Source organism: Mus musculus, chromosome 4 (assembly GCF_000001635.26).
Source record: "Mus musculus strain C57BL/6J chromosome 4, GRCm38.p6 C57BL/6J".
In the NCBI taxonomy this organism is placed as follows: Eukaryota; Metazoa; Chordata; class Mammalia; order Rodentia; family Muridae; genus Mus; species Mus musculus.
This window is the reverse complement of record NC_000070.6, coordinates 39,723,875-39,748,571: the sequence shown is the minus strand read 5'-3', so window position 1 is coordinate 39,748,571 and position 24,697 is coordinate 39,723,875. Positions and strand designations below refer to the sequence as shown.

The 24,697-nt window shown below is 38.8% G+C and overlaps 1 long non-coding RNA gene across 2 annotated transcripts in view; it reads left to right on the top strand.

Annotated features, from left to right (window-relative positions):
* Gm34007 overlaps positions 1 to 24,697 on the top strand; it is a 76,611-nt gene that overhangs the window by 42,749 nt on the left and 9,165 nt on the right. For both annotated transcript variants that reach the window (XR_881189.1, XR_003955381.1), the window contains exon 5: positions 15,390 to 15,537. This is a non-coding gene — a long non-coding RNA (predicted gene, 34007). The remainder of the gene's footprint in view (positions 1 to 15,389; positions 15,538 to 24,697) is intronic.

Genomic DNA, 24,697 nt, shown 5'->3' with positions numbered 1-24,697 from the left:
ATTTTCTAGACAGATACCAAATACCAAATACCATAGTTAAATCAGGATCACATAAACTATCTAAACAGTCCCATAACCCCTAAAGAAATAAAAGCAGTCATTAATAGTCTCCCAACCAAAAAAAGCCCAGGACCATATGGGTTTAGTCCAGAATTCTATCAGACCTTCAAAGAAGATCTAATACAAATACTCTTCAAACTATTTCACAAAATGGAAACAGAAGGAACACTATCCAGTTTGTTCTGTGAAGCCACAGTTATGCAGATACCAATAACACACAAAGACACAACAAAGAAAGAGAACTTCAGAACAATTTCCCTTATGAATATCAATGCAAAAAATTACACAATAAAATTCTCACAAACTGAATCTAAAAACACATCAAAACGATCATTCACCGAAGTTAAGTAGGCTTCATTCCAGGGATTCAGGTTTAGTTCAATATATGGAAATTCATCAATGTAATCCACTACATAAACAAACTAAAAACAACAAAAACAACAACAACAACAACACACACACACACACACACACACACAAAATCCCCCAAAACCCATGATCATTACATTAGATGCTGAAAAAGCATTTCACAAAGTTCAACATTCCTTCATGTTAAAAGTCTCGGAGAGATCAGGAATTGAAGGCCCGTAACTAAACATAGTAAAAGAAATATACAGCAATCCAGTAGCCAACATCAAATTAAATGGAGAGAAACTTGAAGCAATCCCATTAAAATCAGGGACTAGACAAGGCTGCCTTCTCTCTCCCTACCTATTCAATATAGTACTTGAAGTTCTAGCTAGAGCAATTACACAACAAAAGGAGGTCAAAGGGATACAAATTGGAAAGGAAGAAGTTAAAATATCACTCTTTGCAGATGATATGATAGTACATTTAAGTGACCCCACAAACTCCACCAGAGAATTCCTACAGTTGATAAACAACTTCAGCAATGTGGCCGGATACAAAATTAACTTAAACAAATCAGTAGCCTTCCTATACTCAAAGTATAAACAGGCAGAGAAAGAAATTAGGGAAACAACACCCTTAGTAATAGTCACAAACAACATAAAGTATCTTGGGGTGACTCTAACCAAACAAGAGAAAGATCTGTATGACAAGAATTTCAAGTCTCTGAAGAAAGAAATCAAAAATAGAAAGACCTCCCATGCTCATGGATTGGCAGGATTAATATAGTAAAAATGGCCATAGTGCCAATAGCAACCTACAGATTCAATGGAATTTCCATCAAATTTTGAACTCAATTCTTCATAGAGTTAGAAAGAGCAATTTGCAAATTCATTGGGAATAACAAAACACCCAGGATAGTGAAAACTATTCTCAACAATAAAAGAACTTCTGGGGGAATCACCTTCCCTGACCCAAGTTGTACTACAGAGCAATTGCTTTAACCCACCCACCCATGGTCACCTGATCTTTGACAAAGGAACTAAAAACATCCAGTGGAAAAAAAGAGAACATTTTCAACAAATGGTGCTAGTTCATCTGAAGGTCAACATGTAGAAGAATGCAAATTGATCCATTCTTATCTCCCTGTACAAACCTCAGGTCCAAGTGGACCAAGGACCTCTACACAAAACCAGATAAACTGAATCTAATAGAAGAGAAAGTGTGGAAAACCTTGAACACATTGGCACAGGGGAAAGTTTCTTGAACAGAACAGCAATGGCTTATGCTCTAACATCAAGAATCAACAAATGGAACCTCATAAAATTGCAAAGCTTCTCTAAGGCAAAATACACTGTCAATAGGACAAAACAGCAACCAACAGATTAGCAAAAGATCTTTACCAATCCTACATCCAATAGAGGGCTAGTGTCCAATATATATAAAGAACTCAAGAAGTTAGATTCTTGAGAATCAAATAACCCTATTAAAAATGGGGTAAAGAGCTAAACACAGAATTTTCAAATGAGAAGCAGTTAAAGAAATGTTCAACATCCTTAGTCATCAGGGAAACTCAAATCAAAACAATCTGAGATTCCACCTCACACCAGTCAGAATGGCTAAGATAAAAAACTCAGGTGACAGTAGATGCTGGCGAGGATGTGGAGAAAGAGGAACACTGCTCCATTAATGGTGGGACTGCAAGCTGGTACAACCACTCTGGAAATCAGTTTGTTGGTTCCTCAGAAAACTGACCCAGCTATATCACTCCTGGGTGTATACCCAAAAGATGTTCCAACATGTAAAAAGGCCACATGCTCCACTATGTTCATAACAGCCATATTTATAATAGCCAGAAGCTGGAAACAACCCAAATGTCCCTCAACAGAGGAATGGATACAGAATATGTGGTACATTTACACAATGTAATACTACTCAGCTATTAAAAAACAATGACTTCATGAAATTCTCAGGCAAATGGGTGGAACTTGAAATTATCATCCTGAGTGAGGTAACTCAGTCACAAAAGAACACACACAGTATGTACTCACTGGGAAGTGGATATTAGACCAAAAGTTTGTAATATCCAAGCTATAATTCAGAGTCCATATGAAGTCTAAGAAGAAGGAAGACCAAAATGTGGTGTTTCAGTGATGCTTAGAAAGGTGAACAAAATGCTCACAGGAGGGAGTATGGAGATCAAGTGTGGAGCAGAGACTGAAGGAAAGGCCATCCACAGACTGCCCCACCTGGGGATCCATCACACATGTAGTCACCAAACCTGGATGCAACTGCAGATGCACGGAAGTTCTTGCTTACAGGAGCCTGATATGGCTGTCCCTGGAGAGGCTCTTCAAGAGCCTGACAAATATAGAGGCAGATGTTACCAGCCAACTATTGGACTGAGCTTGGGGTTCCCTGATGGAGGAGTTGGAGAAGGGACTAAAGGAGCCGAGGGAGTTTGCAGCCCCATGGAAAGAGCTACAGTGTTAACAGGCCAGACCCTTTGAAGCTCCCAGGGACTGGGCCACCAACCAAGTAATACACATGGAGGGACCCATGGTGCTGGCCACATTTGTGACAGAGGATGGTCTTTTTGGACATCTGTGGGAGGAGAGTCCCTTGGGCTTGGGGGTGTTTGATGCCCCAGTGTAGGGGAATGCCAGAGCAGGAGTGAGTTGGTGGGTCTGTTGGGGAGCACCCTCATAGAGGCAAGAGGAGGTGAGATGGGATAGAGGATTTCTGAAGGTGAGACCTGGGAAAACATTTGAAATGTAAATAAAGAAAATATCAGAAAAAGAAAGAAATATAGCAATAAATAAATAAATATTCCATGTCTTGCTCAGCTATCATTAGAGAAGCTTTTTCTTGAAGTAGATGAGAACAAATACTGAATCCCACAGCCAGACAATATGCAAAGCGTGAGGGACTATGGAACACTCAGTTGTAAATGAGTTATTCCATCAAATCCCTCTCAGAACTCAGGGAATCCTGCAGAAAAGGAGAAAGGAAAATGGTAAGAGCCAAAGGGATGGAGGACCCTAAGGAAACACAGCCTTTTAAACACAGCATAACCAACACACATGAACTTACTGAGGCTGTGGCAGCATGCTTAGGGCCTGCACAGGTCTGCACCTGATGTGTTTCGAGAGCTGAAAGGAGACATGGACACACTCACACATGCCTAACCCAAAAGGTATTTCCAATTGTTAACCACTTGCAAATGAAAAATTAGTTCTCTCCAAGAGAGTCTTACCGGGGAAACAAACTAAAGGTAGTCAGGTCTTATGCCCAGCAGTGGATGCCAACAGAAGAATTCAGTGGCAACCTTAGAGGTTCTTCCTCGTATTATGTTCTGATAGGGCTTTGTTTTCTCACCTTACAGGCCCTTCAGTATATACTATGGCTTCTGGTTTTGTGTTTTAACAGGATCCCAGCTAGTGTGCATGTATGTGTTTCTCAGGCTTATTATTATTATTATTATTATTATTATTATTATTATTATTATTATTATTATTTTGGTTCTTTTTTCTGTTTGTTTTGTTTCTACTAATGTGTTTATAGTTTCTTCATATTATTTTAGTTTTGGTTTATTATTATTCCCTATATGCCTGATTATTTTCTAAGGAGAGACAGAAAGGGTATAGATCCAGATAGAAGGGGAAGGATGGATTAACTGAGAGGAACTGGGAAAGAAGAAGTATGAAAAATATCTATTTTCAATAAAAGAAAAAAAAGTCAGTGCTTTATAGAGTGATATATGACTAGGGAGAATAGTCTGATTCAATGACTGGAGGAATGTGAGAAGTACAGTCCTCACGCTGATTCCTGAGAACCTTAAGTGACCTCAGAAGATGTGCAAGAAATCTTGTGATGATAGTAAACAAATAAAGGCAAAAAGAAGGGAAAGTGCAGAAGGAAAAGTAACACAAGGAGAATCATGGGCGTTGACTCTCCTCCCTAAGCTCTGGCTATGGAGAAAGGAGAAACGCATTTACCTCGTCCTTTCTAATTAAACCGGTCCTCAAACAGATGGGAACAAAACTTATATCTTATCATGGTGCAAAGAAACACTTAAGACAAGAGCTTGACAATTTAATGTGAGTTGTCTAGACCAGAGATGTCAGGTGAAAATAGGTGAAATGTATCATTTTGTACAATTAATTTCCACTATAAATCCAAGTCCAACCAGCTACCACCAACAACTTAGGAAGCCGGATTCATCTCTTGGCTGTAGGGAAGGCCTTGATTCAGGCCTCCGGGAATTTGTAGAGACATAAGTCTTCCAAAAGAAAACAAATTCACACGTCAGGATGAAAAAGAGAGTAATCCATCCAGAAGGAGACACTAGAAACATCAAAAGTTCACTGCAGAGTCTGATGTGAGAGCAATTATAAATAGCCTATGAAATGCATGTCTTTGTGTCAGAAAGAAAAAGAGAGAGAGAGAGAGAGAGAGAGAGAGAGAGAGAGAGAGAGAGAGAGAGAGAGAGAGGAAGGAAGGAAGGAAGAAAGAAAGAAAGAAAGAAAGAAAGAAAGAAAGAAAGAAGGGAAGAAAGAAAGAAAGAAAGAAAGAAAGAAAGAAAGAAAAAAAGAAAGGGAAAAAGAAAGAAAGAAAGGGAAAAAAGAAAGAAAGAAAGAAAGAATAAAAGAAAGAAAGAAAGACCATATGTAAGAAACAAAGTCCTCAGAGGTTACTGTGGGTTTTAGTGAACAAAGTCAGTGTTAGAAAAAATGAGGTATACAGCATTTCTGCATCTCTGTCTCTCTTCACAGGGTGCTTCACTGAACACATCTCCCTTATCTGTGCTCTCTCTCTCTCTCTCCCTCCCTCCCTCCCTCCCTCCCTCTCTCTCTCTCTCTCTCTCTCTCTCTCTCTCTCTCACACACACACACACACACACACACACACACACACAAGTGAACTGAAACACTCAGCATGGTAGCTAGGAATCAGAAAGAACATAATTGAGTCTGTTTACTAAAACTTAAGTGAGACAAAGTTTACTCAAGTTACAAAGAAACTTGCAGCCAGAGCTATTCATTACTAAGAGCAACACAACAACAAAACTTTACATTAAAGAAGCAACAATGGCTGCAAACTTGCCTTGTGTTCATTGGATTTCAGGTCCTAACCAGTGTTGTGAAGCCATGAATGAATAAACAGTTTAGAACGTTAAAACTGGAAGAGATATGCTGCTCCTGTAGACAACCTGAGTTCAGTTCCCAGGACTTACATCAGGCAGCTCACAAGTACCTGTAAGTCTAGCTCCAGGTTAATCTAATACTTCCGGCCTCTATGGGCACCTGTATTTATGTGCCTATGACTCTATGCATAATTAAAAGCGAAATAAAACCTTTAAAACAAACAAACAAACAAAAAACTGGAAGAGAGAGATTAGTATTATCTATTAACACATAGATGCCTTAAAATACATAAATTAACCATAGGCTATCTAGCATATAACCACAAAACATATAGAAATATGCCAATAAGATAATTAATTCATTTTTTAAAAATAAAAGAGCTTAATGAAATTTAGCTAGATAACAATTATATTATGAATTAGTTAATCTAATTAACACCTGAAATATGCAAGTTAAAATTATCTATAAAAATTGCCACATTTTACAATGTAATTTAAAAGTCTGACAATATCAAGTTTGTAAGAAGATATGAAATATTTGAAAAATAAAGCAATTTGGCTTTGTCTTATAAAATTAATGATACTCTTCTACCAAACATGCAAGGATGAAAAGCAGTTGAACAAATTAAAAGAAAATTATGTACAACTACAGGAATAAGTTTAATAACCATGAAATATGAGAGGCCAAAAAGTAAAATCCAAGAAACATATAAACAAATGTCAAACCAGATTCTTAATAAAGTTAATTTAAAGTAAGATGAGTTGATATTTATGTTGCTAAAGTTAGTAATTTCAGGGGCCAGGGTGTAGTTCAGGGGCAGAGCATTTTGAGTAGCATGCACAAGGCCCTGGGATACAGTCCAGCACTACGAAAATGCAAGACAATAAAATATTATTAGTAAAGACTAAAATTGAATATAATATAAATTTTACCCTTTTTACAGGATTAATGTTATCACAATAAAAACCTAGTAAAGATGAAAAGTCAAATGTGATGTCATTTTTTACTCAGTTTTAATGAGATCAATGTTATCACACAACTTATAGAACTTTCAGTGAAAACTGTCTTTCTAGGATGTTCTATACATGTCTTTAGTTTGAATGTAGTAATCAATGCACTCTTAGATAATGTGGTAGTTTGACATTTCATCCTGGAAATAGTAATGAGCATATAGAAAGGCTGTCTGTGTGAGGATGAGCAGCAAAATGCAGCCTTCACTAGAATCTAAAACTCTCTTAAGTGAACGAAAAGAGATACTTAGTGAACTGTGGTGATCCTGTCCTGTGATGCACACTGAACTCTACAGTGTTTGAAGGTGTTGTCATCGCAGACTGTGACACCACACATATTGGATATGGCATGACCTCCATGCTACTTTAATATTATGTACATGAAGAAAAGTAATAAAATTCCTCAAGGAGGTTCTCTTTCCAGTTGAGGTTAGGCTGTGGCAAGTTGACATTTAAAAGGAACCATCACAGCAAGCCTTGTCTCCCATGATAGATGAGTGCCAACTCCACACAGGGCCTTCTCTTTCCCTCATAGCTGGTATAGCATCACTTTCACAACCTACTATAAGGGTTCTCTCTCTTTGCAGTGGTCTGCCTTTTCTCCCACCTTCCTTTCTGTCTCGTTGCAAAAGCTCTAGAAACGGAGAGATCTCTGACATGGAAGGCTTATTAGCTATTGAAGATGTTGTCCATAGAAGCACAAGGACCTGGGAGAAATTCTCAAGAGCAAGGCTAGGTTGGAAAATGGGGGCCTAAAGTAAGAACATTCTTGGTGTTGTCTTTGTTTGGCGGTGCTGAGAACCAACCGCAGTGTCTCATACTTGTCAGGCAAGCACTCAGAAATTGAGTTACATGTCCATCCTGAAGAACATTTTTATAATAAAGAATCAGGAAAAGAAAACAAACTTTCTACTGAACCTGCATTGGCCAGAGGAGACATATGGGAATGATTCAAACATGGGACTTTGGATCTGATGATTGTCCATTTGAAGTAATTGCTGCTTCTGATTGGTTGGCGTTAATAGTCTGGCAGTCCATGATGGGATTTAAGTCAAAGTTTCAATATATAGTTAGGAGTAGGTGGTGGCCTTTTATTGCTTTCACCAATAGCTGTGACTTCATTATGTGTTCCCTGTTCCCTCTTAAGCCCTGTAACAAAATCCAGAAGGTTTCAGAATTTTTGCTTCCTTGCTCTCAGCTCAACCAGTGGAACACTGTGAGGAGAAGTGGTGAAGCTGAAAGGTTTATGACCAACTGGAGAAAATGGAGGCAGAGAAGAGACTAAAGACAGGCAAGCCCAATGGGCAGTGCTGGCTTTGCAGCACATGCAAGCATGTTCAAAGTTGGGGTTCACTAGGGGAAGTCTCTGTGCTTTATTTCTCGTATCTGTCATGAAGTCACTTTGCCGGTTGGAAGGACTTATTGAGCCAAAACCTTAGTTGCTTCCTTTCTCTTTGACAACTTCATCAGTTTAGAGATTCTGACAACAGATATGCTGGCCACATTCGTGCCTCAGAGCAGAATAGTAGTGAGCCTTTGTCGCCCATATAAATGCCTGCTCACTGTTAGCTTTTACCAATGAGGGATGCAAAACATTTCTGAGTTTTGAGTCTCATTTCTGCTAGCAAAGTCAAGGCAAAAACGATACTCTCACCTCAAAGGAGATAACCCATTGTTTACTCTGTAACCAAATGAGTGACTAAGATCTGGGCATGCTGATTCCGGTTACCCAGAATTCCATGTTTCAACAAGGTAACAATTGCAGGAAGAACAAAGAACAGAGAAGAAAGGAAACCATAAATCAGTAGGCTGTTCCGAGTCCAATCACTGAAACACCAGGAAGGCAGATTACAGAAGAGCAGGACATCCCAGCTAGGAGGCTTCTGGTGCCATCTCATGGCATTCATAGCCACGTGGTTGGTGGGAGCTAGTGATTTGTTTCTATGTTAAAAGATTTGCCTAATAGTTGCAGAGAGGATAGCTCACATACAGAGATGAAGTTAAAAGAGCCCAAAAATAGCCCAAGATAATCTGTAATTAGGAACTGGACCTGTAACACTCCAACCTCCCCGTAATCTTACAGCTGGTGGTGAGGCAGCTGTGTCTTCTTTCCAGGAAATTTTTGTCCCTCTAAATAAGACATATGTTTTTCCTTACACTCTTTCTCTTTTAAGTTCTTTGTAAAAGATAGCCAATTCCACTCAATGCATAACACTGTCACTCTCTTCCCCAATGTTTTATATGGCTCCAAAAAATACATTAGATGTGTTATGTTCATTCTGAGTAGCGGCTTTTTATCATACACAGATTTTACTCTGAACCCTTTGGAGCATAACCTGAGATCAATAACAGAAAACAACCAAGCAAACAAACAAAAGAGGACACTTTAAACAACCCACGATTCAAACAGAAGTTCTTAAAGATATTTTAAATGTATTCATATGAATAAAATTCCCACAAATAAGAGTTTGTGACAGGCAGTGAAAGCTGTCCTCAAGGCAGTACATAATATTAAATGGTCACATCAAAGAGGGAAGACTTTAAATTAATAATACAAAGTTTTACTTTAAGAAACCTCTTGGGGCAGGGTGGCACATACCTTTAATTCTATTGCTCCGGAGGCAGAGGCAGGTGGATTGTTGTGAGTTCAAGGCCAGCCTGGTCTACCTTGTGATTTCCAGGCCAGCCAGAACTACATAGAAAGATGCTGTGTAAAAAAAAAAAAAAAAAAAAAAAAAAAAAAAGCAAGCAGTCTCTGTCTAAAAAGTCAAGCAAGCAAGCAAACAAACAAAACAGAATCTTTAAAGTAAAATAGGCCCAAAACAGTCTGTTAAAAAAGAATGACAAGGAATTTCATAAATTCATTCTTTTTAATAGCTGAGTAGTACTCCATTGTGTAAATGTACCACATTTTCTGTATCCATTCCTCTCTCTGTTGAGGGGTATCTGGGTTCTTTCCAGCTTCTGGCTATTATAAATAAGGCTGCTATGAACATAGTGGAGCATGTGTCCTTCTTACCGGTTGGGACATCTTCTGGATATATGCCCAGGAGAGGTATTGCTGGATCCTCCGGTAGTACTATGTCCAATTTTCTAAGGAACCACCAGACTGATTTCCAGAGTGGTTGTACAAGCTTGCAATCCCACCAGCAATGGAGGAGTGTTCCTCTTTCTCCACATCCTCGCCAGCATCTGCTGTCACCTGAATTTATGAAATTTCTAGCCAAATGGATGGACCTGGAGGGCATCATCTTGAGTGAGGTAACATAATCACAAAGGAACTCACACAATATGTACTCACTGATAAGTGGATATTAGCCCAAAACTTAGGATACACAAGATATAAGATACAATTTGCTAAACACATGAAACTCAAGAATAATGAAGACTGAAGTGTGGACACTATGGCCCTCCTTAGAATCGGGAACAAAACACCCATGGAAGGAGTTACAGAGACAAAGTTTGGATCTGAGACGAAAGGATGGACCATCTAGAGACTGCCATATCCAGGGATCCACCCCCCCATAATCAGCTTCCAAACGCTGACACCATTGCATACACTAGCAAGATTTTGCTGAAAGGACCCAGATATATCTGTCTCTTGTGAGACTGGGCCGGGGCCTAGCAAACACAGAAGTGGATGCTCACAGTCAGCTAATGGATGGATCACAGGGCTCCCAATGGAGGAGCTAGAGAAAGTACCCAAGGAGCTAAAGGGATCTGCAACCCTATAGGTGGAACAACATTATGAACTAACCAGTACCCCGGAGCTCTTGACTCTAGCTGCATATGTATCAAAAGATGGCCTAGTCAGCCATCACTGGAAAGAGAGGCCCATTGGACACGCAAACTTTATATGCCCCAGTACAGGGGAACGCCAGGGCCAAAAAAATGGGAATGGGTGGGTAGGGAATTGGGGGAGGAGAGTATGGGGGACTTTTGGGATAGCATTGGAAATGTAATTGAGGAAAATATGTAATAAAAATACTTATCTTAAAAAAAAGAATGACAATCAGAATAAAAATAAAGAAAATAAAATGGATAGTAGAGAAACTGAAATCAGACTGTTTTTCACTCTAAAAAAAAAAGAAAGAAAGAAAAAAAAAAGAAAATCCCAGTGATTTGTAATTTGGATACCTCTCTAAGAAGAGTGATAAAGTTAGAAATTACAAAGCACAAGCCACCATGCAAGGAATGAACCAGAGGATGCCAGGGCTGTCAGGATAACTTGGGGAATGTGTGTACAAAGCTTACTCTTCTTAAATTTATCAACTTGAAGTGAATGGACCAGTTCCTTGAAGTCTGTAAACTACACACTCTCAAGCCAAGATGAAATGGATAACTAGACCCATCCTCTGACACACTCTTAAAACAATCTGAATTTTTAACTATTTTAAGAATAAATGACTTGAAGCCTTTACTGGAACATCCCACTTCACATTTTCAGGAAGGTTAATATTAGTTTTGCACATTTCTTATAGATAATTGAAGGGGGTGGATGCTTCTTAACTTAGTTTATGAGTTAAGAAGCATCCCACTACCATAACTAGAAGATATTTGTACCAACAAAGAAATGACTTTGTGGTCACTCATGAGCAGGGCTGACTCCACACATACAATCTGGCTCAACACTAGAAACCAGTCAGTATTTCTATACTTGCCTGTGTTTACTGAGACAGATACGGCCAAGCCAGCATTCCTGTATCATTTGTACTTGCGCCATTAACAGAGCCTAGGCTTATAGTGTAACATTCTCTTTCCTGGTATACTAACATTTACAAATGCTAGCATGAGCACCAAACGTGCCAAGTGCAGCAGACACATCTGGTTCAGACTGAGGACACATATCTCATGTTTTAAAAGATTGCGTATTTATGTATGTAATTATCAATCCAAGTAAAATTTTATTTTACTCAGAAGAAACACCTGATGAATCCAAATTCCCATTTTTAAAGCAAACATGAAATTTTACACATATAAATGCACATTGTAGGAAAGTACAAGTGTAGTCTCCCAAAAACCAGAAGCTGTGATTGCCTGCAGAGTGAGGGCCGTGTACCGTCTTGTGAAGATGCATGTAAAAGGCAGGGCTGTGTCATCAGGATGCAGAGTGGGCGTCTGACTAGCAAGGGCTCTGAGTTTATCTCAAGTGGTACGGTGGAATCACACCCTGCTTTCTCATGCTCTGTCAGCACATTAATTAGAACACTTTGCTTATTAAAATTCTGCATTCAAGTTTAATGGACTCTGTGGCATGTCCCTTTCGGTGAACCTAGTACTATCTAGCTTCCAGTCTGGATCCAGAGACAGTGGTTTCCAATTCAGTTAGGTGCCTCTTAGCTGTGCTCTCTGGTATATCAAGAAGCTAGTCTGTGATTCTTCCGTGCATCAACTTTTTATGTTAACTTTGTGGAAAGACATTTGGACCACATGTCTTAAAGTCTTAGTCTTGCTTGTAGCAAGCGGCAGCTTAGTGGTGTTATTTATTGTTATTTTTCCCCCACATTCATGATGGTAGACAGTCGTCTCGGTGTCGTCAAGCCTCTTGCTAATTCTGAGGGATACCTGTTTCATGAGCATGTCTTCTTACTTCAAGAGTTGGCAGTTTTTAACCTTTTAAACTTTAAGGGTTGATTTTGGAAACCAACTTTTTCCATCAGAGTCAGGGTGCATAAACCAACAGAATGTAGTAGGCACCAATAACTTTTGCTGGCTTACGTGACAGCATGGAAAGGATTCCTCACTGTACCTTTTGGAGAATACCCAAAAGATTTTTATGTTTTGAGATTATAAATGATAATATTTATTCAAAAATTTAAAAGAAACATTCCCATGTTTCAAATTTTAATGTAGCTCTATTTCATTGGATATCAATACACTCTCCCTTGCTTCCCTCTCCTTCGCATTCATAATGCATATCTTTGCCCTACTTATTTTGTGTGTTTTATTCTTGTATTATGGTAAAATATACACAACGTAAAATCTTCAAATCTTTACCATTTTTATGTGTGTACAGTTCATTGGCAGGAAGTGTGTTAGTAAGAATGTCTTGGTTTTGAACCTTCACAATCATCATCTCCAGGACTGTTTTTAATCTTGTGAAGCTGAGATTACACATTTATTAAGTAATAGCTCCTCATTTCTCTCTCCTTTCACTCTTGAGAAACCACAATTTTCATTTTTCATTTTTTTGAGTTTATGATTTTGACTACTCTAAGCACATCACATAATTGAAGTACTGAATGTTTGACTTTTTTATATGACTTTCACTTAACATAATGTCCTCAACATTAATTCAAGTTGAAGCAAATATCAGAATTTTCTTTTGCAAACATTTTTCTCTTTCTTCTTTCCTTCCTTTCTCTTCCTTCCTTTCTCTTCCTTCCTTCCTTCCTTCCTTCCTTCCTTCCTTCCTTCCTTCCTTCCTTCCTTCCTTCCTTCCTTCCTTTCTTTCTTTCTTTCTTTCTTTCTTTCTTTCTTTCTTTCTTTCTTTCTTGTCTCTCTTCTTTTTCTTTTTCTTTTTTTTTTGAGACAGATTCTTCGATGCAGTCAGGGTTGTTTTTATACTTGCTACAGAGCCCAGCCTGGACAGGAACTGATCATCCTCCTGGCTGAGTCTCTGAGTTGCTGTGTGTACTGACACACCCAGAATCTTCAGAATTAAAATGCTGAATAATATCCATTGCGTTATTAACCTTATGTTGCTTATCCATTTACCCACTCATTGATACTTGGGCTGCTTGCATTCTTTAGATATTGTGGATAATGATGCTTTGACATAGGATATGCAATAAATTGCCTTACATATTATTCTTACTTTACTTCTTTTAGCTCTTTTTTGTTTCAGTATCTTTTTTTCCATTAACCTCCAATCTATCATTTGGGATAGCCAGTGATCTTTCTAGCTGTGGTGTATAACCTTGGTTTTCCTCTTGGTGGAACCAACATGGGAATCGACTGTGGGGACATTGTAGGTGTGCCTGAGAGGGTGTTTCTATAGAGGCTTGGCAAGTGGCTCAGTGAACAGAGTGGGGACACTTTGCAATGATTAATCTTGATCATCAGCTGGATTTGGCTGGGATATACACTGGTGAGTGGTAAAGTGAACCCTCTGGGTCTGTCTGTGAAGACTTTCCTAGAGACAATTAAGTCAGGAAGTCTCAGACCTAATCAATGCCTTAGTCCCTTCATGGGTAGAAGACTTAAATAGGATATTGTAAAATGGTGGCATAGGAGCAAATCAGAAAGTGGGACCTTTTTGTAGGAAACATGTCCCTTCAGGATGTACTTCTGAAGAGTCTAGCTCTGTCCAGTTACCTTGTTACTCTGTTTTTCAGCCTCCTGGAAGTGAGCAGTCTCTACTACACTTTCTCTTGAAGCCAAAGCAATGGGTTCAGCAAATCTTGGACCAAATCTCTGAAACTCTGAGTCAAAACATTTCCCTCATGTATTCTTACAGTGATGAAAAGTATAACCAATATTGCTATCCTTGTAACAACACAGTCCAAGAGCTGGAACTGCACATGGCACAGAAGCCACAGACATGCAGGTGGAATTTTTGATGATGTTATCCATGAGAACTGTCAGACTATTTAGTCTTTAGTCATTAGAAGTGGACATTCACCAGCAACTCTCCAGGCAGCTTCTAAGTGATTTTTAGCTTCGCAGACTGTGTAGATAGATCTAAAGTTTGCAGGTGTCATTGGTGAGATGGTTATCCTTGGGTGTTTTATAGCATCCAATAAACCCCTTTACTAATTAGGTATTTGTTTGATTGAGATGTTGCTCTGTGGAAGTTTGACTAATATCAGTTTTCTGTAATTATATCCTCTTTATTTTTTTTGAGACCATATTTCATCATGTTTGAATAGATTGAACTCAAACTATGAGCTCAGCCTTGCAAACAGCCAAACTAAAGCTATGTACCATCACCACTTCTCTCTTTGAGACAGGATCTCTCTGTGTAGTCCTGGCTGTCCTAGAACTCACTTTGTAGACCATCTTTTCCAACTCAGTGAGATCTCCAGGCTCTGCCTCCTGAACGCGGGACTAAAAGGAGCTACTATGCCTGGCTCTTGGATATCCTTTGATTCTTTATTTTACCCACCGCATTCCTCAGGTGTCTTCCAGAGACCTTAACTCTATCATATACATGTAACTGGAGTAACCAAGACTTTCCCTACATGTTTGTATTAAAGCTACACAGTACTTGTTCCATTGAAATATCTCCTGCATCTTCCCTGCTTCACTGGAAGAAATGTGTCTCCTCCCATGTACACTTCTTCACCTCTCTGTGACTTCTAGGCAGTGACACAGACTACAGCTCTTACCAGGTTCTCTGGATTTCCCTTTCTAGTTATGGTAATTTGACTTTGGGTCTACAGTCATTCTTTATACTTGTCTCTTGTCTGTATTTCTTAACAAGAGATACAGGGTTGCCTTTCTCTCCTGCTGGTTTCCAGTGCTCAACACAGTAGGTACCTTATTTAAATTAGTGTAGTTGTGCATGCTAGCATCATTTTCGTTTCTTAATGTCTGTCAATATCTTCTTAGAATAGCCTTCAGGATAATATCTAATATACTATGTAGATTTGACTTTACTTACCTTCTTATTTTCTCTCTGTGCTCCATCTTACTGATTTTATAGGTGAACTTATGGCCTTAAAATTCTCAGCTAGGTAACTGTTGAGTAAACAGATGCATTGCTCAGTCATGGAATCTGGTTTACCTATGTTCATCAATGTGTAGTTTATAACATAACTCACCTATGGAGATGTTTCTAGTGTTTTATGAATAAATCATGTTTTTTTTTTCTTTTCCTTAGAAAGAGGAACTCAGTCAGATAACAAGTATACTTCCAGAAACATGTTAAGATATCGCTGATACCACATTTGGTAAACCAAATGTCATCAACCTGAGGACATTCAATGATAAGATGAACCATTAATTTCACAAAGACTTTGAAGTTATTTGTAAGTACTGTACAAATGGATTCCCCTTCTCTTTCTAGAAGTTACAAGTCATAAATAACTGTTGTATATTTGTCAGTATTAATCTTTTTTCATTTTACTGTATTTTTAAATGTAACTGTATATTTATTATTATTGTAATTTTGACTTAATTGAAAAACTAGGTGATTCTTTTTTTTTTTTTTTACATTTTATTTCTATGAGTACATCATAGCTGTCTTCAGACACACCAGAATAGGGGATCAGATCCCATTACAGATGGTTGTGAGCCACCATGTGGTTGCTGGGAATTGAACTCAGGACCTCTGGAAGAGTAATCAGTGTTCCTAACCACTGAGCCAACATCCAATTCCTAGCTCATTTATTTTTACATAATAATTACTATGTGTTTTTATTGAGAGCAGTTTACATGTAATATATTCTGATTACAGCTTCCCCTCCCCCAGCTCTTCTTTAAGTTTCCTCACCTTTCACCCATTCAAGTCCTCTTCCTCTCATCAGAAAACAAGTAAGGACCCATAAATAATAATAATGACACTAGCAAAATAAAAATAAACCAAACCGAATAGGACCAACCAAATAAACACTGAAGAAACCGGACCAGAAATTACAGATATGTTGTGTTCGTCTCATTTCCACTGTGGTTTGCAATCTCCACCACATATGCCACTTTTAATAAAGTGCAATTCATTTTCTATAAAGAGATTTTCATTTGAGATGTCACTATGCAAAAAAGACATTTTCATCCAGAATGCTCATAACATTAGCCTGACAGAACTTTAAAAATTTTAAAGCTCCTTTAAAAATTCTTTATCTCATACTGTATTCAGATGTTGATTATCTGAGCAGTCTCAGCGTTCCACATTTGAAAACTGAGTTAAATTCTTTTTTTTTTTTTTTTTTTTTTTTTTTTTAGTTTTTCAAGACAGGGTTTCTCTGTATAGCCCTGGCTGTCCTGGAACTCACTCTGTAGACCAGGCTGGCCTCGAACTCAGAAATCCGCCTGCCTCTGCCTCCCAAGTGCTGGGATTAAAGGCGAGCACCACCACGCCCGGCCTGAGTTAAATTCTTAACAGACATCAATCCTATTCTCTTTTTTGAATCAATAGTTTGATATAATTGTTATGTTTCTTGCCAATGCCAAAATGCCAATAGACAATAGAAGATAATCCATCTATTATCAGTTTTCTGTAGATGTTATATTTAATACAAAGTCATTTTTAAGAAATAAGTGATGCCTGTGATGAACCCAAGAAGTTATTGGTGCTAATAATACATTATACTATAAAATATGGAAGGAGTATACATAAATTCTCTACAAAAATAAGTAAATATCTCCTATAAATGGCAGAGAACCTTGCCCCTGATATCTCAATATCATAACTGTCTCCCCAAGACTTGGCCAAGTCCAACACCAATAGGCATGCTCGAATGGATAGGGAGTAATGGCACAGTGCCCCACCCATAGATCCAGAACTGCAGGCAGCTAAGAAATCCCAAGAAAAGTCTTCTTCAGGGATTAAAAAAAAAGTGTGTGGTCCACGAATCTGAAAGTACGTTTCTTTCTAGTTCCGAAGGAACTCTGATAACTTGTCCAGGGAGACAGAGCTGAAAAGTATTAGAGTACCAGGGATGTGTTGGCTCTGCTGCTATGGCTGATTGCCAAGTGATTTCTCACCATGGCAGTTTGTGTGTGTGTGTGTGTGTGTGTGTGTGTGTGTATGGTTTGTGAGAGAGAGTGAACAGATTAATGACAATGGGAATGATTAAACACTCAAGTTATACAGAAAAGCACAGGATAACGTAGGCTCTCAGGCCGCTGGAGGGCTAGCCTTATATTTGTCCTTTCAGCCTTGAGACTTTCATATCACATATGCAGGTTTTCATTACAAAATCCAGGAGGGCATTGCATTGTTTTAATATATATCTTTAAAATTTTCTTTTTCTGCTTACTCTGACATGTCCTTATTGGAGCTAAGACCTCTGCCCATGATATTTCTTCCTCCAGTATGATTCCCATTTTTGCTGTCTTTCTGCCTCTTCTTGCCATCCATCTTCTCTTCCTGTTTTATTTGGGACTCTTCAGACCATAGATGAGACAATTTTGCCTTTGAATTTTTTTTCTTGTTGTTATATACACCCTAGGTCTGAGCTGGGTTAATATTGCTGTTTTCTCTGACTCTTCACTTGCTATGCTCAGAGAACGTGGGGCTGAGTGAATGATGGGCGGAGGACGGGGAGGGGTCTGTGCTGTGGTCTGTTTGTTGGCCAGCTGGTGCTGCTTGTTGTCTTGATGAAGTCCTGTAGATTTAAAGATCTCTTTCAAGTACCCTTCTATTTCCCAGGAGCCACACAGCCAATTCCACACCAAGGAAAATGAATCACTGTCCTGATGGTAATATCTTCAGATGTATGTGGAGACTCATTTTTATTTTGTTGTTGTTTGCTTTCCCTGTCTTCACTGTCATTTGGCTGCATGTCATGGGAAGTACACTGCTGTGCTGGCTTGCCTATGCTAGCACAGGTTAAATGATTTCATTTTCTCTTACGCTTTCATCAGAGGCATTGGGAACCATGAAATTTGTCAGTTTCGCAGGAACAAATATAATGCAAATTTCTGGTAACTCCGTGGAATAAATGACATGTTTGGAAAGAGACTCCTATATACCTGCCTGATTTTCACCTCTCCTCCTGGATTTTAGAATGTATTAATTCTATTAGAATATATTATCTGCACAGCACACACTAGACTGACTGCTAAACATAAAGAGAAATGTAAAATAAACAGTTACGTAGAAAGCTGAGGTTGATACTCTAAAGCATGGGATGCAGTAGTTACTGAATCCAGGCAAGCTTGTCCGCATTATTATTTCTGGGGCAGTGGCTGCTCTATGAGGATTACACAAAGCCCCTTCTCATACATCATATTAGAATAGTTATACCATTTTGTTGTTGTTATTTAGAAAAAGCATATCTAGTTCTTTCTAAAAGAACCAATAAGAAAGCGGATAATTTGCAGAAAATTTAATTTTCTCATTTTACAAAGAGGAAAAAAAAAGACCTTAGACAAAGAACATCTAACTCTTGAAATTAAGTCTGTTGGTTAAAGTGATGATTTTTAGTGACCACCGACCAAGACAGCCTTAACTTTGCTTCTCATGACCACACATTAAACAGTCTTCTTCCAACTACAGGGGTTTTATATAAAATATTTGCCAATATAAATGATTTTTCTATCCTTCGACATTCAATTAATTTGTTCAATTGGTGGATTTTACTCTATCCGAAGATTGAAATCACCCAGTGACAGATTGCAGCATTGTTTAAGAATCACGTGTGAAACAGTCCTGCTTGGGACAGATCACAGACCATAGTCTTCTTTGAGACTAATACAATTAACATGTCTTACTTTAAGATTTTGATGTTTTATATGTTTAGTAACTGTTCAAACCGTGTGTTTCTGTAGTAAAATTGAAATTAGAGGATGAAGAGTTACACTTGTGATGTCCACTGCTAAATTACTAATTTTCTGGAACTGTAGAAGAATAATGCAAAAGAGTAATTTGACTCATAAAGAATGAGTTCCTGTCTTCTTTAATGGCACATTCTTTTCTCTTACCTGTTAATACCACACCTATACAACGGTTATATTTGAACAGCAGTAAATGCTGCCTCACTGTTAAGATGACACATTATGTTATACATTGTTATTTTACTCTATTTACAAATGTATCCTTTACAGAAAAATAGATGTATTTGTAAAGATCTCTTACAGGGCTACAGAACTGGTCCAATAGTTGAGAGAGCTTCTTGCTTTTCCTAGAGGAACTGAGTTCATTTCTGAGCATCCACACTGTGGCTCATTAACCACCTCTGACTCCAATCCCAGGGTCTCTCGTCCCCTCTTCTGGCCTCCACCATCTTCTGCACTTATGTGGTACACATAAAATTAGCAAAGCATATGGAGATACAATTTTAAAAATAAACAAAGCAGAAGACAAACAAGCAAACATTCAACCCATAAGCATCATGTCTGTTTATGGCCCAGGATTGCTCTTTACAGAAACATAAGCATTGAAGAATGACTGTGGGACCCCACATCTGCGGTGCAAAAGAGTACAACTTCAGTAATCTTGCTCTAGTTGAAAACAAAATTAAAAACAAAATTCCACCACCTGTTTCTAGGAATTAAAATAAGAATGAGATCAGATGCTCAAGGTGGCACAGGCCTTTTTAAAATATATATATATATTTGCTTTATATACATTTCAAATGCTATCCCGAAAATTCCCTATACCCTCCCCCTGCCCTGCTCCCCTACCCACCCACTCCCGCTTCTTGGCCCTGGCATTCCCCTGTACTGGGGCATATAAAGTTTGCAATACCAAGGGGCCTCTCTTTCCAGTGATGGACGACTAGGCCATCCTATGGTACAATTGCAGCTAGAGATACGAGCTTTGGGGGTACTGGTTAGTTCGTATTGTTGTTCCACCTATAGGGTTGCAGACCCCTTCAGCTCCTTGGGTGCTTTCTCTAGCTTCTCCATTGGGGGCCCTGTGTTCCATCTTATAGATGACTGTGAGTATCCACTTCTGTATTTGCCAGGCACTGGCATAGCCTCATACGAGACAGCTATAACAGGGTCCCTTTAGCAAAATCTTTCTGGCATATGCAATAGTGTCTGAGTTTGGTGGCTGATTATGGGATAGATCCCCGGGTGGGGTAGTCTCTGGATAGTCCATCCTTTAATCTCAGCTCCAAACTTTGTTTCTGTAACTCCTTCCATGGGTATTTTGTTCCCTATTCTAAGGAGGAATGAAGTATCCACCCATTGGTCTTCCCTCTTCTTGATTTTCTTGTGTTTTGTAAATTGTATCTTGGGTGTTCTATGTTTCTGGGCTAATATCCACTTATCAGTGAGTGCATATCTAATGACTTCTTTTGTGATTGGGTTGCCTCACTAAGGATGATATCCTCCAGATCCACCCATTTGTCCAAGAATTTCATAAATCCATTGTTTTTAATAGCTGAGTAGTACTCCATTGGGTAAGTGTACCACATATTCTGAATCCATTCCTCTATTGAGGGACATCTGGGTTCTTTCCAGCTTCTGGCTATTATAAATAAGGCTGCTATGAACATAGTGGAGCATGTGTTCTTATTACCAGTTGGAACATCTTCTGGATATATGCCCAGGAGAAGTATTGCGGGACCCTCCTGTAGTACCATGTCTAATTTTCTGAGGAACCTCCAGACTGATTTCCAGAGTGGTTCTACAAGCTTGCAATCCCACCAACAATGGAGGAGTGTTCCTCTTTCTCCACATCCTTGCCAGCATCTGCTGTCACCTGAATTTTTGATCTTAGCCATTCTGACTGGTGTGAGGTGGAATCTCAGGGTTGTTTTGATTTGCATTTCCCTGATGATTAAGGATGTTGAGCATTTTTTTAGGTGCTTCTCAGCCATTTGGTATTCCTCAGTTGAGAATTCTTTGTTTAGCTCTGAACCCCATTTTTTTTTCTGAATTAAGGCTTTATTTGTTCATTTTTAACACCAGAAACAAAGATAAAGCATTTGCCTATATTTTCCTCATATAATAAATCTTTACATTGAAAAAGAATGTAAAACACACATTTTCTGTAGAAACTTGCTTTATCTTTTCCCAAAACACCAAAACTGTAAAATTTAATGGAGCATTGCAGTAGCACACATTATCCAGCACAGGGTATGGAAATTCATAGTACATTGAGAGAATAATCTTATTGTGGTCCTTAGTCAAAAGTCTAATATTATCTATGTGTTTTCTAAAAGTTGCTCCAGCGCTGTAGTGTTTAGAGAATGATGGGATGATCAAGTATACATTAGACCAAGTGAAGTGCTCAGAGCTAAGGCAAAGATGTTTCAAAAATGGAACCTATATCTTAGTTTATAGATTGTTTCCAAACTATCTGAATTGCATTCTCTTCTGTTTTCCTTACTTTGGCTTAAGAAAACATCAAATTTCTGGACTGCTTTCTAAAATGATCCAGACAAAACCATATATAGCTAAGGAGAGAGGGGATATAGTTATGTTATCTCTCACTTGTTGTTATCAGCTAAGTGAAATGAGAACAGATTCCATGGGGATTTTCCATTTTCTGCAATCCTTGTCTTCTGCCTGCATAAAATCATAGAAGTAACTGGTTTGTGGAAATTAACTGTGGTCAGGTTCTTTGTACCAAGAACCTTAATATAAGCAGATCGCTCATGATGACCTAGCTTGTAAGATGAACTAGTTGCTCAACTTTGAGTGCACCAACAGATCCACACTTGGAGAGTATAAGGATGAGGATATGACTTTTGAACCCCATTTTTAATGGGGTTATTTGAATTTCTGGAGTCCAGCTTCTTGAGCTCTTTGTATGTATTGGATATTAGTCCCCTATCAGATTTAGGATTGGTAAAAATCCTTTTCCAATCTGTTGGTGACCTTTTTGTCTTATTGACAGTGTCTTTTTGCCCTACAGAATCTTTGCAATTTTATGAGGTCCCATTTCTCAGCACTAGAAGGTAATGGCGGTAACTCTATGAGTTTCCGGCTAGCCAGGGTTACATTGTGAGACCCCATCTCAGAAAAACAATTACTTTTTCCTTTAGGTAGCCTAGCCTGGAAATGTTTGGTGTGCAAATTCCCCATCTTCATCAAACCCTTTACCTCGACAGAGTTCTCTGTAGGCTGCTTGTTCTCTGTGGCGTTCATTCTTTGCATACTGGCGGATGTATGGAAGACATATTGACTGGAAAACACATATTATCTATTTCTTGTGACACAAAACAAACCTGTGGATTCAGGAATAGGTCAGCTTAAGAAAACCTGACAAATTTCTCAATAGATTTAAGAAGAAATTTGAGAATGTCATCTTGATAGATGTTCACTGAATCAAAGCAGTGGATATAGAACTCCCCTAAGCAGAGAAAAAAGACTCTCAGAATTTAGCTGACACTCCTACCTACTGTATGAGGAAGAGGATATGTAAACAACAAATAATAATTCGAGGCAACTGGAGAATAAAAGGCAAGAGGAGTAAGAGAAATCATTTGGATAGCAAAGTCGATATGCTGAAAAAAGACTTAGTATGCATAAATTTTTATAAAAGTGATACATAATGGCCTTGCCAGCAATACACTGGTGAGCAAGGCCTGGGAGTATCCAGCATTCACATGTCATTCAGAGCACAGCTCTAAGAACAGTTAGATAACTCTTTGAAAACATGGTTCAAACAATGAAAATAGATAACTTTCACTCCGTACTGGTGTTTCCATTCAATGAGAAGACCTTTGTGAAAACATACTTGAAGTCTGAGAATATACACGTAGTAAAAGGAGCCAATGATCTTGAACATGTCCTTGCGGCCCCACACTAATGAGTTTCTCAGCTCATTCCAGCACAGTGGCACACTGTGTTGTCAAGCATGGCCATTGAGCATCCTTGAGAAAACTTTCAGCTTTGACTTTTCCATTGGTTGTTGACATGTCTAAATTCAAGAAGCAAATCCCTCCACTTATGGAGTGGGAGATTCTGTCCTTTACTGAACGAGTCTATTGGAGTATTGGGAGGAACTAACATCTTCTTCCTCTTCTTTTCCTTGTTGTTCATTTAAAAGGTTGTGAGGCCAGGCAGTGGCAGCACACGCCTTTAATCCCAGCACTTGAGAGGCAGAGGCAGGCAGATTTCTGAGTTCAAGGCGATCCTGGTCTACTGAGTGAGTTCCAGGACAGCCAGGGCTATACAGAGAAACACTGCCTCGAAAAACAAAACAAAACAAAACAAAACAAAACAAAAACAAAACAAAACAAAACAAAAAACAAACAAACAAAAAACCCAAACAAACAAACAAAAACCCCAAAGATGTGAGAAGATAAGACAAGGATGCTGTTATTGCATCCTTTCTCCCCTCCCTTTCCTTCTCATCCTTCCCCTGTCCTGTTCTTCCCTCTGAAACTTACAACCTCTGCTTCTTTAGTTATTCTTATTACACACACATGTTGTGCACTTGTGTGTGTGTGTGACCCACTGAGTTCACTTAGTGCTGCTCTGTGTCTGTGTTTAGAATTGGGATTGGATAGCCTCTTAGAGGCTCATCACGGACAGGTCTGATTCTCCCTCTCACAGCAGCCATTAGCTGCCTGTACCTTATATCTAGGAGACCCCTTGTTATATTTTCCCCATTCTAGTTGGCATCAACCAGTGCTATCATTTGCAGGTCTTACCTAAGTGACCAAACTGTTGACATTTCCTTTGAAACCTCCCCCATGATACACTTTGTCCAACAAGGCCATATTGTAATCCTTTCCAAACAGTTCCATGAACTGGGGACCAAGTACCCAAACATGAATCTGTGGTCGTTATTCTTATTCAAACTACCACTGGAACCTTGTGGCCATATCATAATATAAAATGCATTTGGTTAAATTTATAAGTCTCCATATTCTTCCAATCTCAATACAGATCCAAAGTCTGAAGTCTTCTAAGACTCCAGGGAATCACTTAATTGTGTCACCCTGAAAAATCAGAAAGAAAATTATATGACTCCAAAAAATAATGGCTCAGATGATACATTACCATTAAGAGCACAGTGAGGAAATATTGGGCCAAAGCTAGACTAAAACCCAGCAGGGAAAACTTGAAATCCTGTAGCTGTATGCTGATGTTAAGAGCTTCCATGGCTCCTCCCTTTCAGATTTGCTGCCCACAACACACTTCTCTCTCTTGGGTTGGTTCCACTTCTTGTATGCAACTTTTCTTGGCAGATATCCCATGGCTCTGTCTGCATCTTGGGGACCACAAATGGAATCCAGGCTTCATTTTCACAGTTTCATGCAATGGTTTCTTGAGGCCTCTATGCAGTGACTATGCTGCCATGTGCCTGGCCTCAGTGGCTCCCCTTAACCCTGGAGGAAGATTCTACAACCTCTTTACTCATGTATCATTTATGACTGTAAGGCCATAACCTGGCCTATTGATACTTGCTGAGCTGTACTCATTGCTGTGCTATATCTAGGAAAGGGAAACCTATAGAAGTCTTCTGGTTGAAAAGAAAAGTGAAATTTGTAGGTAAATGGATGGAACTAGAAAATATATTGAGTGAAGTAACACAGACAACAAACATGAGTGGTCATTCTT